The sequence below is a fragment of the Hylobates moloch genome, unplaced genomic scaffold (genome assembly GCF_009828535.3).
Source record: "Hylobates moloch isolate HMO894 unplaced genomic scaffold, HMol_V3 SCAFFOLD_15, whole genome shotgun sequence".
Lineage (NCBI taxonomy): Eukaryota > Metazoa > Chordata > Mammalia > Primates > Hylobatidae > Hylobates > Hylobates moloch.
Window position 1 is genome coordinate 98,654,345 of NW_026652290.1, and position 16,092 is coordinate 98,670,436.

Below are 16,092 nucleotides of genomic sequence, written 5' to 3' on the forward strand. Positions count from 1 at the left end.
CACCCCCCCCCCCCACCTGGAAACCCAAGCCTGCCTGCTCCCAGGTGTTCAAGCTCATTTCTCAAAGGATTTGCACGTTCCAGAGGAGGCAACTGAGGCACGGAAGTTTCCGTGACCCCAGAGAGCAGCCCAAGAGCATGGGACAGCAGGTGCGCACCACACCCAGCGGGAATGACAGTGGCGAGGCCAGGAGTACCGGAAATCAAGCAGGACCCTGCGGCAGGGGACGGCTGAACCCACCAGGGGCACCTGTGGGTAGGATCCTCTCCTCAGCCGCGGTGTGGGAAGGTGCAGCCACACATGAAACGGCCCCTAGGGTGCAAACGGATCACTAGCCCTGCCTTGCAGGGGCAGTAGCGGGGGAAACCCATACGGTATCCCTACCTGAGAAGAAAGGACCGTCCCATGACCAAGGAAACCACCCACAGCACCCAAGAGAGGGTATTTGGGGCGGTGATGCTCTGCAGCCCAGGACCCCGAAAGTGGACACGGGTGTGGTCACGACACAGGAGGACCCAGAGGTGCTCATCACACAGGAGGGATCCAGCTGTTCTGTGACCGACAAAACGCTCTGTGCCTCAGTTTCCTCCTATGAAAAATGGGTCTCCCAAGAGGGTTATGGCAGAAGCCACTGGTCGGGGCAGTGGAAGGACAGCAGAGGTGAGGAAGGGTGGTGGGCAGGGCTTGGGGTTCCCGTTGGGGCATCAGACCCAGACCTGAGGCTCCAGGAGGTGAACGTGAAGCTGGGACCCTAGGTCCAGCCAGGGGGGCTCCCCAGCACCTGAGACCGCCCTGACTGTGCAGACCTCAGCCTGCCTGCTCCGGGATCCAGGTCCCGACGACCCAAACCACGCGCCGGGGACACCGCCCCTCCTGCGCCCGGAGCGCGCCCCTCGCAAACTGTCCGGCTGGGCCTCCTGGGGACGCTGTCTGCGGGGCGGGACCTCCAAGCGCCGAGGGGCCGCGGGCGTCCACGCAGCCCTGCCCGCGCGCCAGGCCGGCTCCCCGGCCTCTGCAGCTCCCGAGCGCGCGTCTGCCCGCACCGCGTCTCCACTGGCCTCCTCGCTCCACCTAGCGGCGGCCTGAGCCCAGAGCCGCGGGGGGCCCAGAGAGGGCGGGGGGCTGCGGGGGGTCGGGGGCTCACAGTCCGGTAGGTGCGGCTGGGGAAACTGAGGCACGGGAGGGCCAGGCACGCCCCCAAGGTCACGCAGAATGAGCGGGAAGGTTCAGATCGAACTCCCGCACCCAGGAGCCGATGTAGGATCCTCCACCACCACCCCAGAAAAGGAGAGAAGCCTGGAGGCCTGGAAGGAAGGGGCAGGGAAATGGAGGGCGCAGAGGAGGGGGCCAGCCGCACCACAGTCCTGCTGGGGACCCGGACAGGTCTGAGCTAGACCAGTGCTGCCAACGCCAGCATGGCCGTGGCCTCCTTCCCTCACCTCCCAGCGGCCTCTGTCTGTGGCCTCAGTCTCCTCATTTGTAAAACAGGTATTAGAGGATCCTTGGGAGGCTGCAGGGAGATGAGGTAGGGAAAGCCTGTCGGCTGACGCGTGGTACACAGTAAGCACTCAACGTTGGCTATTGGCCGGGTGATGGGTGGCTCATACCTGTAATCCCAGCACTTTGGGAGGCCGAGGCGGGTGGATCACTTGAGCTCAGGAGTTCCAGACCAGTCTGGGCAATATGGTGAAACCTTGTCTCTACTAAAATTACAAAATTTAGCCGGGCGTGGTGACAGGTGCCTGTAATCCCAGCTCCTTGGGAGGCTGAGGCAGGAGAATCGCTTGAACCCAGGAAGTGGAGGTTGCAGTGAGCCGAGATTGCACCACTGCACTCCAGCCTGGGCGACAGAACAAGACTGTGTCTCTAAATAAATAAATTAGCTGGGCATGGTGGTGCACACCTGTGGTCTCAGTTACTTGGGAGGCTGAGATGGGAGGCTCACTTGAGCCAGGGAGGTCGAGGTTGCAGTGAGCTGAGATCACATTACTGCACTCCAGCCTGACTGACAGAGCAAGACTGTCTCAAAAATAAATAAACAAATAAGCCAGGCATGGTGGGGTGCACCTGTAATCCCAGCTACTCAGGAGGCTGAGGCAGGAGAAGCACTTGAACCCGGGAGGTGGAGGTTACAGTGAGCCGAGATTGCATCCCTGCACTCCAGCCTGGGCGACAGAGCGATTCTGTCTCTAAATAAATAAATACATACATTAGCTGGGTGTGGTGGCACACAACTGTGGTCCCAGTTACTTGGGAGGCTGAGATGGGAGGATCGCTTGAGCCAGGGAGGTTGAGGCTGCAGTGAGCTGAGATCGCTCCTCAGCTCACTGCACTCCAGCCTGAGTGACAAAGTGAGACTCTGTCTCAAAAAACACATACACAAACTTTGGCTGTTGAGGAATATTGTGGCCTGGGCTCGTCCACCCTCCTCTGTGGCCCCACCTTGACTGTTTCCTCCAGGGCTGGAGGCTCCCTCCTGCCTCCCTCCCTCTACCCCTCTGCACACAGCCTCCCCGCTGCAGGAACGCCCTTCCTCTGCCTCAGACTCAAGTTTGCCTGCCATGGCCCCCACGGTGCCCCAGGGTTCAGCCCAGGGTCAGGCCCACGGCGAGCGTTCAGTGACTTCGTGAGGTTAGATGAAAACCAGGCTGGGTCCACACTGCGCTGCCCTGCGCCCTCATTCCAAACCCAGAGAAACTGAGGCCCGGAAAAAGAGGCGGTCCAGCAGAGCTCTCTCATCACCAGGCGAGGGTCCCAGGGACCTGGGGGGAGGGCTGCGGAAGCCAGCAACTCCTTCCCCACCGCCAGCCCCCAAGGAGGGTCGTGCTGCAGAAGCAGAGACCAGGCCGAATTGAAATTGATCGTGGGGAACAGCTCGGCAGGGTGGAACAGACACTGGGCCACTGGGGAGCACAGGGGCGCCCGAGCGTGTGAGCGCATCCCAGCCTGCGACGGAGAATCTTTTAATCTGCGGTGGACGCTGCTAGCTGAGGCCTCTAAGTGGCCACAAGGCACAGGGGCTAAATTGCGGCAGCTGGCAGGCATGAGGACACCTCCTTCGACACCTCCCTCCACTTCATTCATTCATTCATTTCATCCTCTGGAAGACACTGGGTAAGTCTAGAGCAGCAGAGGGCGGCCAGAAAAGCCCCTCCCCCTATTCCAGACAAGGGGCTCCTGGGGCCTCCCCGGGGAACACACAGGGGCCAGGTACCCAGAGAAGTTCCTGAAGACTGGGGGTTTATAAGCTAGCCGCGCCTTCCAGGGCCAGCCAGACGTCCCGGAATTCCTGTTTGGTGACTCAGAGAGGGGCAGCTGCCGGCCCTGTCTCTCTCCCTGCAAGTGGCTAGGCCTGGCTCCCACCCCAGAGCTGTGGGGCTTAGGAGGGCTCCTCCACGCCTCAGTTTCCCGTGCTGGCCTCCGAGAGGTGATGACCGGGCACGTGGCCAACGGGGCAGCCGCGTCCTCCTGAAGCCCCTCCGACCCTGACCCGGAAGCCCCCCTCGGTGCCCGGGGCGGGGGTCGTGCCCCAGCTCATCTCCCAGGGCCCCTCTCCAGTGAGAGCCTCAACCCCGGGATTAGGGGGCCGGGGTCAGGGGTCAACAGCATTTGCCGCGGCTCCATTCAGGCCGAGAGCGGATCTGTTCTCCCTGCCACCTCGAATTTCCTGGACAAAGGCTCAGTGGAGGGACCGGGCAGAGGGACCCCCAAGCACCCTGGGAAAGCCCCGGGAGAGCCTCTGCCCCTCCAGGCGCCTCTGCCCACACAGCCCTCATTCAGCCGCCAATGAGCCGATGAGAGGAACCCTGTATGCCCATGCTGCAGACGGGGAAACTGAGGCAGCCGGCGGAGCCGGCCGAGAAGCTGCAGGGCTTTGGTCAGGCGGGGGCCACGCGAGGCAGCCCGGTCCCCAGAGAAACGGGGCTCAGGCACGGGAGGCGGGGTCTGACGGCAGGCGGGTGGGGGGCTGGCGGCGGACAAAGGCGGGCGGGCTGGGTCCGCGGGGGCGCGTTCCGCTCGTCAGCCTTGGTTCCACTTCAGTCCACCCTGGACAGGCTGGAATAATCCCTCCCGTGGCTGCTGCTGGGCCGTGACGACTTGAAGGGGGCCCGGCCAGCCTGACTGACGGCTGGGTGGGGTCAGGGGCGCCTGGAGCTCCCCCCAACCCACACCCCTCAGGCCCTCCGCCCCCATCCAGTGCTGGGAACGGCATCTGGCCGTTGCTGATGACACGGACGAGGAAACTGAGTCACGGACAGGCACACACCCCCTCCCAGGTCACAGAGCAGGCCCACCCTGCTGCAGCTTCGCACAACCCCTCGCCTGGGACTTGGAGGCATTCGGAGCCTGGGCCTGAAGGAGTCAGAGAAATCCCTCCCCTCCTTTTCATTCCCCAGCACCTGGGAGGCAGGGACAAGCTGGTGGCTGGACCGGGGCCAGGCCAGGGGCCCTGGCCTGAGGCCTGCAGAAACAGCTGTCAGCTCATGCCTCAGTTTTTTCTTTTTTGAGACGGAGTTTCACTCTTGTCACCCACACTGGAGTGCAATGGCACAATCTTGGCTCACTGCAACCTCCACCTCCCGGGTTCAAACGATTCTCCTGCCTCAGCCTCCCGAGTAGCTGAGATTACAGGTGCCCCCCCGCCACTACGCCCGGCTAATTTTTGTATTTTTAGTAGAGACGGGGTTCCACCATGTTAGCCAGGCTGGTCTCGAACTCCTGACCTCAGGTGATCCACTAGCCTCGTCCTCCCAAAGTGCTGGGATTACGGGCGTGAGCCACTGCACCCAGCCTCATGCCTCAGTTTCTCCAGCTGCCAGCCGATCTGCAGAGCTGCCTGTGAACTCCACTAGGTGGGGGGAGGAGGGGCATTGTCCCCCCACTGCATGCACCTGGGCTCCTGAATGGACTTCAGCAGGTGGGGACAGTATGCAGGAGAGGAAACCGCTGGACTAAGGGCCCTGTGGGCAGGAGGGTGAGCAGGCCCTATGCGAGGCGGCTGGGTGAGTCTGGGAGAGTGTGGGGCCACGCTGAGGAAGCTGTGCTCCCGAGGGAGGCGGGCTTGGGGATCCACGGTCCCGCCACAGATGCTGCAGGGGCCACTTAGGTTCAAGCCCTCCAAGGGCTCCCTGCCACCCTCAGGAGCAGCCCAGCCACAGGGCTTCTCAGCTCACACCCCCTTCGGCCACCAGGCCTTCCCTCAGGCCTGCAGTGGCCTCACTGCACTTCTGTGGGGTGACCTCCTCCTCCCCACCTCCCAGCGGAAGCAGGAGTCCTTGGGGAAGGCCTCTCCCAGTCGCCTTCGTCTTCCGCGAGTGCCCTGAGCTTCCAGGGCACTGGGCCCCCCTCTCCTGTTACCTTTGCCGCCTCTGGCTTGGCAAACAGTAGGTGATTAATAAAGACATTTCAAAAGCACCAAAGGATGGGGCAGCTTCAAAGGGCCTGGGACGCCGGCAGAAGATGCAGGACGGGCCACGGAGCCTTAAGCCGGGTCCAGGGGTTCCACGATCGTAGCCCTGGGGTCCCCAGCTCCCCATCTTTCCAACCCGCCAAGGCCACCTTGTGGGAAAATCCCCCTGGGTTTGTGACAAAAGAAGGAGCAGCTGGCAAAAGTGCCCTTGACGCTGAGAGGGGACCCCTGGGGGGGGGGGGCCCTTCCCCAGCCTCAGTTTCCCCAGCTATAAAATGGGTGCTGGCTTCTTCAGAGGACCCCTCTCCCTCTGCCCTGGACCTCCAGGGACTGCTCCCCCCAACCCTCCAGGGGCCCCTCTGCGCTAATCCGCCAGGCGGCCTGCGCCTCGGTTTCCCCTCCCGGCAGCCTAATCCCCGGATTGTCGGAGGCCGGTTTTACATACATTTAGAGGCTTTTCATAATAGATTTACTGGGCCCCAGAACGGCCCTCACTGGGAGATTAGCTGCTCTGTAATTGAAAACTGCCCCCCGCCCCCTCCGCCCCCTCCCCTGGGCTTGGGTCGGAGGGAAGGGCCCAGGGAGGACCCTGCAGCTGTGTGGGCCCCACGGGGGCCTCCCTGTGAGCTAGAACGGGGTCTCCCTGGTACCCGACCCAACGGAGGCTGCTCCCAGCCCTTGAGTGCTCAGCTGGGACTTGAACCAGGTCCGCCCCACGCCCACTGCCAAGGGCAGCCTCTGTGCTGGGAGGGGGGACCACGGTCTCCCGGTTTCAGACGAAGACACTGACCCACCCAGGGCACCCCGTGGGCAGCTAGTCTCTCTCTAAGCCGGGCCAGATCTGGGTGCCCAAGTTGGGGCTCAGAATTTGGGTCCTTAGTCCCTGACCCCCTCAGCACTTCCCAGGGACCTGGCAGGACAGGGGTCTCCGGAATGTTCGTGGGATACAACGTGGGAGAGGATGGGGCTGAGTCACCGCCCTTGGTAATCCGGCCCCATCCCCTTCCACCCCCAGCCTTCGCTGCCCGGTCCCCAACTGGGCAACTTAATTCTGCCTGTCACCAGGAGATGTGGGCCGAGTTTATTTATCTGGTGTATGTATGTATTTTAATTTAAAGATCTGCCAGCCAGCACGGCTGACTCCCGCAGTTCCCCCGCTGCCCCCCTCTCCTGCGAGAGGCCGTTCCCCACCACCACCCCTGCCCCCAGGCCTTCCCAGAGGAGTGAATGATGGAGAATGAGCCCTTTGCCTCCAGTCTTGCCCAGTTGGCAAGAAAGAGCACTTGACTCAGAGTCCACGCACAACACGCTCATTCAGTCATTCAACAAACATCCATGGAGGGCTTGCTGGCATTGCGCCAGACAATGGGATCCCAGGGAAGGTGGGGGGATCAGGCAACAAAGGGCCTGCCTCCATGGGGCTGGCGATTCTGCTCATCAAGAACCCCCAGGATGTGAGACCCCACCCTGTGTCACTGTAGCCTGTTTTCCAGATGAGCAAACTGAGTCTCAGAGAACAGGGGCCTCATCCACAGCAGGTGGTGGAGAGGGCACTGGAACCTGGGCTTATCCGATGTCTGCAGCTGTGCCTTCACGAAGGGGTCAAGGGGAAACTGCTCCGTGCCTCAGTTTCCCCTCCTAGCCACAGAGCTTCTAGAGCCGCAGCCACAAGCGTGATGGACGATTTAATAACAGCGCCGGGTGCTCGGGGACTCGGATACCACCGTCATTAATGCTCAGGCTGGGAGGGGCACGGGATATTGCAAACCATAACTCTAGTGCCTGGTGGGCAGGCGGAGGGGGCCGACAGCGGTCCCTGTGAGGGGCGGGCCCCCTCCCCATCACAAGATCATAACAAGCTCTGGTTTTCGACGCCTAGGGGGCCACGGGGGCCGCCCAGCGCCGAGACCACCCACTCAGGTACCCCCAGCTCCTCCTCATGTGGGGAATAAACATCCAGATTCGTTGCTTCTCTGGGCACCTGTGCTGCTCTCCCCGGAGGCTGGGGCGGGAGGCCAGGCTGGGGCTACTGGCTGGAGTCGGTAGTGGTCAGGCCGCCTCCCCTCTGCCATCCACTGGACCCTAAAGGGGTCCCGGCTGCGGGGCCCAGGGCCTGGGCACTCCCCTTCTCTAACCTAGTCTTCCTTATCTACAAAATGGGTCTCGGACTGGGCTCACGCCTGTAATCCTGGCACTTTGGGAGGTTGAGGCGGGAGGATCCCTTGAGCTCAGGAGCTGGGAAACCAGTCTGGGCAACATGGGGAAACCCCATCTCTACAAAAATAAATAAATAAATAAATAAACACAAAAATTAGCCACGTGTGGTGGCTCATGCCTGCAGTCTCAGCTACTCAAGAGGCTGAGGTGGAAGGATCACCAGAGGCCAGGAGTTCAAGACCAGTCTGGGCAACACGGCGAGACCTCATCTCTACAAAAGATAAAAATGAGCTAGCATGGAGCCGCATGCCTGTGGTCCCAACCACTCCAGAGAGGCTGACTTGGGAGGATTGCGTGAGCCTTGGAGGTGGAGGCTGCAGTGAGCCACAATCACACCATTGCACTCCAGCCTGGGGGGCAGAGAAACCCTGCCTCAAAAAAAAGGAATCACAGAAGCCCCAGGGGAGGCCAGGTGGGGGCGGAGAAAGCCCGTGAGAGATAAACTCGCCCCACGCCTCCCTCCTCTCTCCTGCCATCCACGCTCCCTTCGGAGCTTGAGCTGGGGAGAGGCAGGGATGGGGGATGCTGTTGAAAGATGCTCACAGATTGTCTCTAGAAGCTTCTCTCACACCTGGAGACAGGCACTGTGAACCCCAGACCCAGAGGGGATGCCCCACAGCCCCTGGTGGGAGCCAGGACTTGAGCCCAGGGCAGAACTGTAAGCCCCAAAACCCAGCAGGGCGGTCGGAGCTGGGGAAGAGACCAGCCTGGGTGGACACAGCCTGGTGGGGCGTCCCTAATGACCCCCGGAATGAAGGGTCCCCAGCCTCATTCTCCCTGGGCTGCTCCAGACATAACTCCTGACCCAGCAGGGCTCACACTGCTTCAGGCCAGTGACCCGTGGGGCCTGGGAGTGGCCTCAGTTTCCCCCTCTGCACAGGGAAGGGTGTCGCCTGCGACTCAGCGCCCCTCCGCCCCGGACACATGTCCATTAGGGCGCATTGATCGCTCCTGGGCCGAAGCCCTCCATTTCTGGATCAATGAGGGTGGGGGAGTCAGGAGCTGTCGGGTGGGCAGGCCCCTGGGAGGCCTGGGCAGGGTCTCTCCCTCTCTCAGGCTGTAAAGGGAGGGGTCTGGTCTGAGACGTTCCAGACTCAAGCGCAGAGCAGGTGACTCTGCAGTTCTGGCCTCGGAAGCCACCATCTGAGCCCAGGAATGTGCACAGACAAATAGACGGGGAGCCGCTGGCTGTGGTTTCTGCTCCACCAGGCGACCATGCAGGAGGGCCCAGAGCTTGGGCCCAGAGCTTCCCGGGCACGGTGGCCCACGCCTGTGATCCCAGCATTTCGGAAGGCCGAGGCAAGAGGATCCCTTGGGCCCAGGAGTTTGAGATCAGCCTGGGCAATGTAGCAAGACCCCATCTCTACAAATAATCAAAAATTAGCCAGGTATGGTGGTGTGCACCCGTGGCTCTAGCTACTCAGGAAGCTGAGGCAGGAGGATCGCTTAAGCCCAAGAAGTCAAGACTGCAGTGAGCTATGATCACACCACTGCATGCCAGCCTGGGCAACAAGGGCCTGGAGAGCTATTCTGAGGATGCAGCCAGCTGGCAGAGGTACAGCAGCAGAAGAAACAGACCTTCCGCAACTTCACCTACCGCGGCGTGGACCTGGACCAGCTAGCTACTGGACGTGTCCTCCCAGCAGCTGATGCAGCTGTACAGCGTGCGCCAGCGACGGCTGAACCCGGGCCTGTGGCGGAAGCCGCACTCCTGCTGCAGCGCCTGCGCGAGGTCAAGAAGGAGGCACCGCCCACGGAGAAGCCGGAAGTGGTGAAGACACATCTGTGGGACCTGCTTTTCCTGCCCACGGTGGTGGGTAGCACGGTGGGCGTCTACAACGGAAAGACCTTCAACGAGGTGGAGATGGCCGGGCGCGGCGGCTCATGCCTGTAATCACAGCACTTTGGGAGGCCGAGACGGGAGGATCACCTGAGGTCGGGAGTTCAAGACCAGCCTGACCAACATGGAGAAACCTCGTCTCTACTAAAAATGCAAAAAAGCGGGGCATGGTGGTGCATGCCTGTAGTCCCAGCTACTCGGGAGGCTGAGGCAGGAGAATCGCTTGAACCTGGGAGGCGGAGGTCGCAGTGAGCTGAGATCACGCCACCGTACTCCTGGGTGACAGAGCGAGACTGTCTAAAAAAAAAAACGGCCAGTCATGGTGGTTCAAGCCTGTAATCCCACCACTTTGGGAGGCCGAGGCGGGCAGATCACGAGGTCAGGAGATCGAGACCATCCTGGCTAACATGGTGAAACCCCGTCTCTACTAAAAATACAAAAAAATTAGCCGGGTGTGGTGGCGGGCGCCTGTAGTCCCAGCTACTCGGGAGGCTGAGGCAGGAGAATGGTGTGAACCCCGGAGGTGGAGGTTGCAGTGAGCCGAGATCGCGCCACTGCACTCCAGCCTGGGCAACAGAGTGAGACTCCGTCTCAAAAAAAATAAATAAATAAAATAAATAAAGGCACACATGTCTCCAAAAAGAAAAGGGCCTGGAACTCCTGGATGCCTCCCAAGCAGCCTCAGGCTCTGCAGCACCCCCAACACAGAGTGCACCCCTCATTCCCAGCCTCCAGTCCCACCCCGAAGCCTCCTGCGGCTACCCCGCACACCTCCTTGGCCCAACCTCGAGGATGCCCCCCACTTAGGCCTCTGACCACCCCCCACCCCACCCTCAATAAAGGCTGGGTGGACAAATGCCTGAATTGCCCACAAGCCCAGCTTCTGAGAGTTTGCCTAGGCTGGTGCTGCCACCTGGCTTCCCCTTCCTGTTCCCCAACTCAGTTCCCTGCGGGGCCCCACCCAGACCACGGCTCTCCCTCCCCAGGCTCGGCTAGCATCTCCCAGGGAGCAGCTGTCAGGGCAACAGGGTCCAGGAGGGCTACAATGCCTCCTGCCCAGCCCGTGCACCGAGTCCGTGGCTGCCCCTTCCCTCCTGGTGCACCCCAGCCCCAGCCCCAGTGACCGTCACAAATATTGCTACGATCGTGGTGATCACCTCCAGCCCAGCAGCTCCAGAGGGGAGACTGAGAATGCCAGGGACTACACCGCCTCCTCTGGAGTGCCTCTCCGCCAGCCACGCCAGCCTGCCTGCGGCCACTTAATTTCCAGCGTCGTCTCAGTGGTGATGTCCAGCTGTAGGGTCCCCTGAACTGGGAACTTGCTTTTGTCTGTGTCCGGGCCACCTGCAGCCTGGAACAGAGTCCCCGACACCACGGCCTCCTCCCAGAAATCCCCCAGACCTGGGGCCCGGAGGCCACTGGGACAGCCCCACCATCCTGACCCTGAAGCCACAGATGAGGGAGGGCCCAGCCCTGGCTGCACACAGTAGGTGCTCACTAAGTGCTCACTGGGGATGTTGACATTGATGTGCGAGATGCAATTTTTATGTAATTTTCTCTTTTCTGATCGTGTTTCTGCATATATATGTATAACATTTATTCATTCATTCAAGCAACAAGCATTTATTGAGCACCTACTGTGTGCCTGGCATGCTCTGGACATTGGGGATCAGGAAGGACCAAGATAAATATCCCTGCCCTCGGGGAGCTGACAGATAAACGAGGAAAATAAAGACAGGGTGCGACTGGAGTGATAGATAAACACTGAAAGGCCAGACGCGGTGGTTCACACCAGTAATCTCAGCAGTTTGGGAGGCCAAGGCGGGCAGATTACTTGAGGTCAGGAGTTCGAGACCAGCTTGGCCAACATGGTGAAACCTCGTCTCTACTAAAAATAGAAAAACTAGCCAGGCGTGGTGGTGCGCATCTGTAATCTTGCTTAGCAGGGATGAGACACAAGAATCGCTTGAACCTGGGGTGTGCAGAGGTTGCAGCGAGCTGAGATCGCACCACTGCACTCCAGCCTGGGTGACAGAGCGAGACTCTGTCTCAAAATGCGTACATACATACATAAAATAAACGCTGAAAAGAAAAGCAGAAAAAGCAAGGAGAAAGGTGTGGGTGCAGCCTTACGTCAGGGAGTCGGGAGGCCTCTCTGAGGAGGCAAGGCTGGAGGAAGGCCCTATAAAGAGGCAGGGAGAGGCCGGGCGCAGTGGCTCACACCTGTAATCCCAGCACTTTGGGAGGCGAGGCAGGCGGATCACCTGAGGTCGGGAGATGGAGACCATCCTGGCTAACACAGTGAAACCCCGTCTCTACTAAAAATACAAAAAATTAGCCGGGCGTGGTGGCGGGCGCCTGTAGTCCCAGCTAGTCAGGAGGCTGAGGCAGCAGAACAGCATGAACCCGGGAGGCGGAGCTTGCAGTGAGCCATGATCGCACCACTGCACTCCAGCCTGGGCAACAAGAGCAAAACTTCATCTCAAAAAAAAAAAAAAAAAAGAGGTGGGGAGAGCCCGGAGGAGACTCGGGAAGGGTGTGCCAGCCAGGGCAAAGAGGGAGCCCCATGATCGAGAGGGGCCCTGGAGAAGAAGCAGGTGTCAGGGCTGGGTTGGGGGACCGGAGAACAGAGTGCTGTGGCCCCTAGGGACGAAGGGGGGAGGGCTTCTTTTTTTTCCTTCTTCTTTTTAATTTTGTTTTTCTTTTTTTTTTTTTATTTTCTTTTCTGGAGCCTCTTATTCCTGCCATGTGGCTGTTGGATCCCTGCAAGGCGATTCTCCTGCCTCAGCCTCCCGAGTAGCTGGGATTACAGGTGTGCGCCACCACGCCCGGCTAGTTTTTGTATTTTTAGTAGAGAAGAGGTTTCACCATGTTGGCCAAGCTGGTCTCAAACTCCTGACCTCAAGTGATCTACCCGCCTTGGCCTCCCAAAGTGCCGGGATTACTGGTGTGAGCTGTTCAGTTTTTTTTTTTTTTTTTTTTTTTTTTGAGACAGAGTCTGGCTCTGTCACCCAAGCTGGAGTGCAGTGGCGCGATCATGGCTCACTGCAGTCTCGATCTCGTGGGCTCAAAGAATCTTCCCACCTGGGCACCACAGGTGTGCGCCAGCATGCCTGGCTCATTTTTTTTTTTTTTTTTTTTTTTTTTTAAGACGGAGTCTCACTCTGTCGCCCAGGCTGGAGTGCAATGGCGCAATCTCGGCTCACTGCAAGCTCCGCCTCCCAGGTTCACGCCATTCTCCTGCCTCAGCCTCTCCAAGTAGCTGGGACTACAGGCGCCCGCCACCACGCCTGGCTAATTTTTTGTATTTTTAGTAGAGACGGGGTTTCACCGTGGTCTCGATCTCCTGATCTCGTGATCCGCCCGCCTCAGCCTCCCAAAGTGCTGAGATTACAAGCGTGAGCCACCGCGCCCGGCCATCCTGGTTAATTTTTTAATTTTTATTTTGCCAAGATGGTGGGGGGGGGGTCTCACCGTGTTGCCCAGGCTGGTCTTGAACCCCTGGCCTCCAGCAATCCGCCTGCCTCAGTCTCCAAAAGTACTGGGATTACAGGCAGGAGCCACCGTGCCCAGCCTCTGTTCAGTCTTGAAGGTGAAGAATGAGACACCCTTTCTAAAAAACAACAAAAAAGTGAGCCCCCCTCCATCATGGCTATTTGGACCAGAGGGTGGGGACCAAGGGGTTTTCTCCTCAAACACAGGTGTAGACAGGGACACCGAGGCTCAGTGGTGAGGGCTGGGGGCTGCGCCTCCTCCAAACTGAGATGACCAAGGTCTGGGGGGAGACAGAGCCCTGCCCTGGGCTACCGGGGCTGTGGGGGGCAGCATGGCTCCACCCCAAGCCGCACTCAAGAGTTTTGGGCGCCTCAGGCCTCCTTTCCCCCAGCAGCCTCCCGCCACCCCCTGCCCGCGGTGGGCACCGAGGCGGCAGTAACTGGCCGGCAGGAGGGAGATGACTTCCCTCAGGATCCTCCGGGCGGAAAAGACTGCGCGGGACCAGCGTACCAATGGCTGTCCAGAGCTGGCAGGAGCCGGCGTTGGGGTCTCCCTGGGGCTGGGGTCGGGGGTCACCAGGTTCCCCAAGGAGAGCCCACACTCGGCGGGGACATCCCAGCACAGCCCCTGGAGTGAGCGGCCACTCGACATGTTGATGCAGCCACTGGGACAGGCACCAGGGTCTCATCAGGGGCTGGCGCGGGAGTGGAGGTCAGTTCCTGAGAGGCTCGGGCGCAAAACTCGTGTCTGGTGACACAGGGGTACACAGGCATGCAGATGCAAGCGCAGGGCTATGCGTGTGTGTGTGTACACGTGTCTGCGTGTGGCCAATGACACGGTCCCAGGAGATTCCCTGCTCTGGACCCAGCACTGGTCCCGGTGATAACCAGGACAGACCCAGCCCTGCCCTTAGGGGCTGCAGCCTGGTGAGAAAAGAGTCACAGGTAAGGAAAGAGTCACAAAGGGCACCACAGCCTCCTGGCCAGGAGCTCAGGTGACATCTGAGCTGAGTTGGAAGGGGCTGAGTGGGGGAGCCTGGCTGCAATCTGCAACAGAGGTTCATCGGGGCAGTCGGGGGGTGGGGGGCACAGTGCGTGCAAAGGTCCAGAGGCAGGAGCTCAGCCATTCTTTGTGTATTTACCCAAAGTCACCTTTTAGGCTGGGCGCAGTGGCTCACGTCTCTATTCTCGGCACTTTCGGAGGCCAAGGCAGGTGATTACTTCAGGTCAGGAGTTCGAGACCAGCCTGGCCAACATGGTGAAACCCATCTCTACTAAAAATACAAAAATTAGCTGGGCGAGTTGGCACACACCTGTAATCCCAGCTACTCGGGAATCTGAGGCAGGAGAATTGCTTGAACCCGGCAGGCGGAGGTTGCAGTGAGCCGAGTTCGTGCCACTGCACTCCAGCCTGGGTGACAGGGCAAGACTCAGTCTCAAAAAAAACACAAAAACAAAAACGAAAAAGCAAAGTCACCTTTTGCATTGAAACTTTGTCTCAAAAATAATAAGATTGTCACAATATGCCTGTAGTGCCAGCTACTCAGAGGCTGCGGGAGGCAAATGGCTAGAGCCCAGGAGCCAGAGGCTTCAGTGAGCCGTGATCGCACCACTGCACTCCAGCCTGGGAGACAGAGTGAGACCCCATGTCTAATAAATAATACAGAGTTAAATAATAAATCCAACAAAAGTGTCTTGGCTGGGCGTGGTGGATCACTTCTGTAATCACAAGAACTTTGGCTTATAAGTTTTTGTTCTTTGTTTTTTAGAGACAATCTCGGAAAATGGTGAGATGACGGGGTGAGCAACCATGCCTGGCCCCCCCAGCACTCTGGGAGGCCAGGGCGGCAGGATCGCTTGAGCCCAGGAGTTCGAGACCAGCCAGGTAATATAGCAAGACCCCATCTGTACAAAACACAATAGTAATAATAATAAATTGTATTTTTAAAAATTGTCATAATAGCTAAAAGGTGGAAAGTACCCAAGCGTCCCTGGATAGATGATTGGATAAACACAGCGTGGTCCTTCCACACACCGGAACATGCTCAGCTGTGAAAAGCAGTGAGGCTTGGACACAGGCCACAGCGCGGATGCACCTTGAGGATGTCACGCTCGGTGAGAGATGCCAGACACGAAAGGCCACACAGTGTGTGACCCATTTCTATGAAATGTCCAGGACAGGCCCATCCACAGAGACAGGGAAGGAGGGGATACATTGGTGCCGGGGGAAGGGATGAGGAGTGATGGCTGATGGGGACGAGGCTTCCTTTTCGGGTGATGGAATGTTCTGGAATCAGAGCTGACGGCTGCACAAGTCTCTGAATGCACTAAAATCCATGCAATTGTACTTAAAATGGAGGGAAGGACACTATTGTGTTTTTGTAACAGCATGTCAGTGCTGGGATGCCTCCCGTGATCCCTGATCTCATTCTGTCCCTGGTCTCCTCTGTCCCTGTGGTCACGTTGCAGTTTGGGTTGGGGGTTGCGGGGTGAATGGGCTGTGGGGGTCGCCTCCCTCTCTGAGCCTCGGGGTCCTCTGTGGAGTGGGGCATGGTGGGGCCTCCCCCGCGGTGCTCAGCACGGTGGCCGGCCGTCCCTCTGTGCCTCCGTGCGTCCACCCCGCGCTGGGCAGGGGCGGGGCGGGGTATACACAGGGGCCTTTGTGCCTGGGCTGCCTCATTAGGAGGCGGCCCCCGTCACCGGGCCCAGCGCAGCTGAATTAATTAGCTGGGAGCGTTCCCGCTTGGCTAATTGTGCCGAAGACGCCGTCGTCACGGCGGGTGGGATGCAGGCGACCATCGTCCAGCCGTAAAGACCTCAGTCCCCTGGGCCAGGTCACCTGCTGCGTCACCCCCAGCCTCTCTGTGCCTCAGTTTCTTCAATCGGGGCGTACCTGGCGTGAAGGCCCCTGGGACCCCAGAACTTACAGACGTGCCTTTTGCAAGGAGAAGAGGTTAGGAGATGACAGAGCCCCTGCCCTGGCTTGGGGCAGGTGGGGAAACTGAGTCACACGGAGGCAGAGCTTGCCAGCGGAGGTTTCACAACATTTGATTGGAGCCTGAGGCCCAGGAATTCCACCATGTTCAGGTGTGTGCCGGCCAGCGGTGTCCCGGGGGCCAGCCATGCACAAG

At 59.5% G+C, this 16,092-nt stretch overlaps 1 pseudogene; it reads left to right on the top strand.

Moving 5' to 3' along the window:
• The first annotated feature begins 2,561 nt into the window (after positions 1–2,561).
• On the top strand, positions 2,562–10,463 carry LOC116484302 (small ribosomal subunit protein uS19-like; annotated as a pseudogene).
• The last annotated feature ends 5,629 nt before the right edge of the window (positions 10,464–16,092 follow it).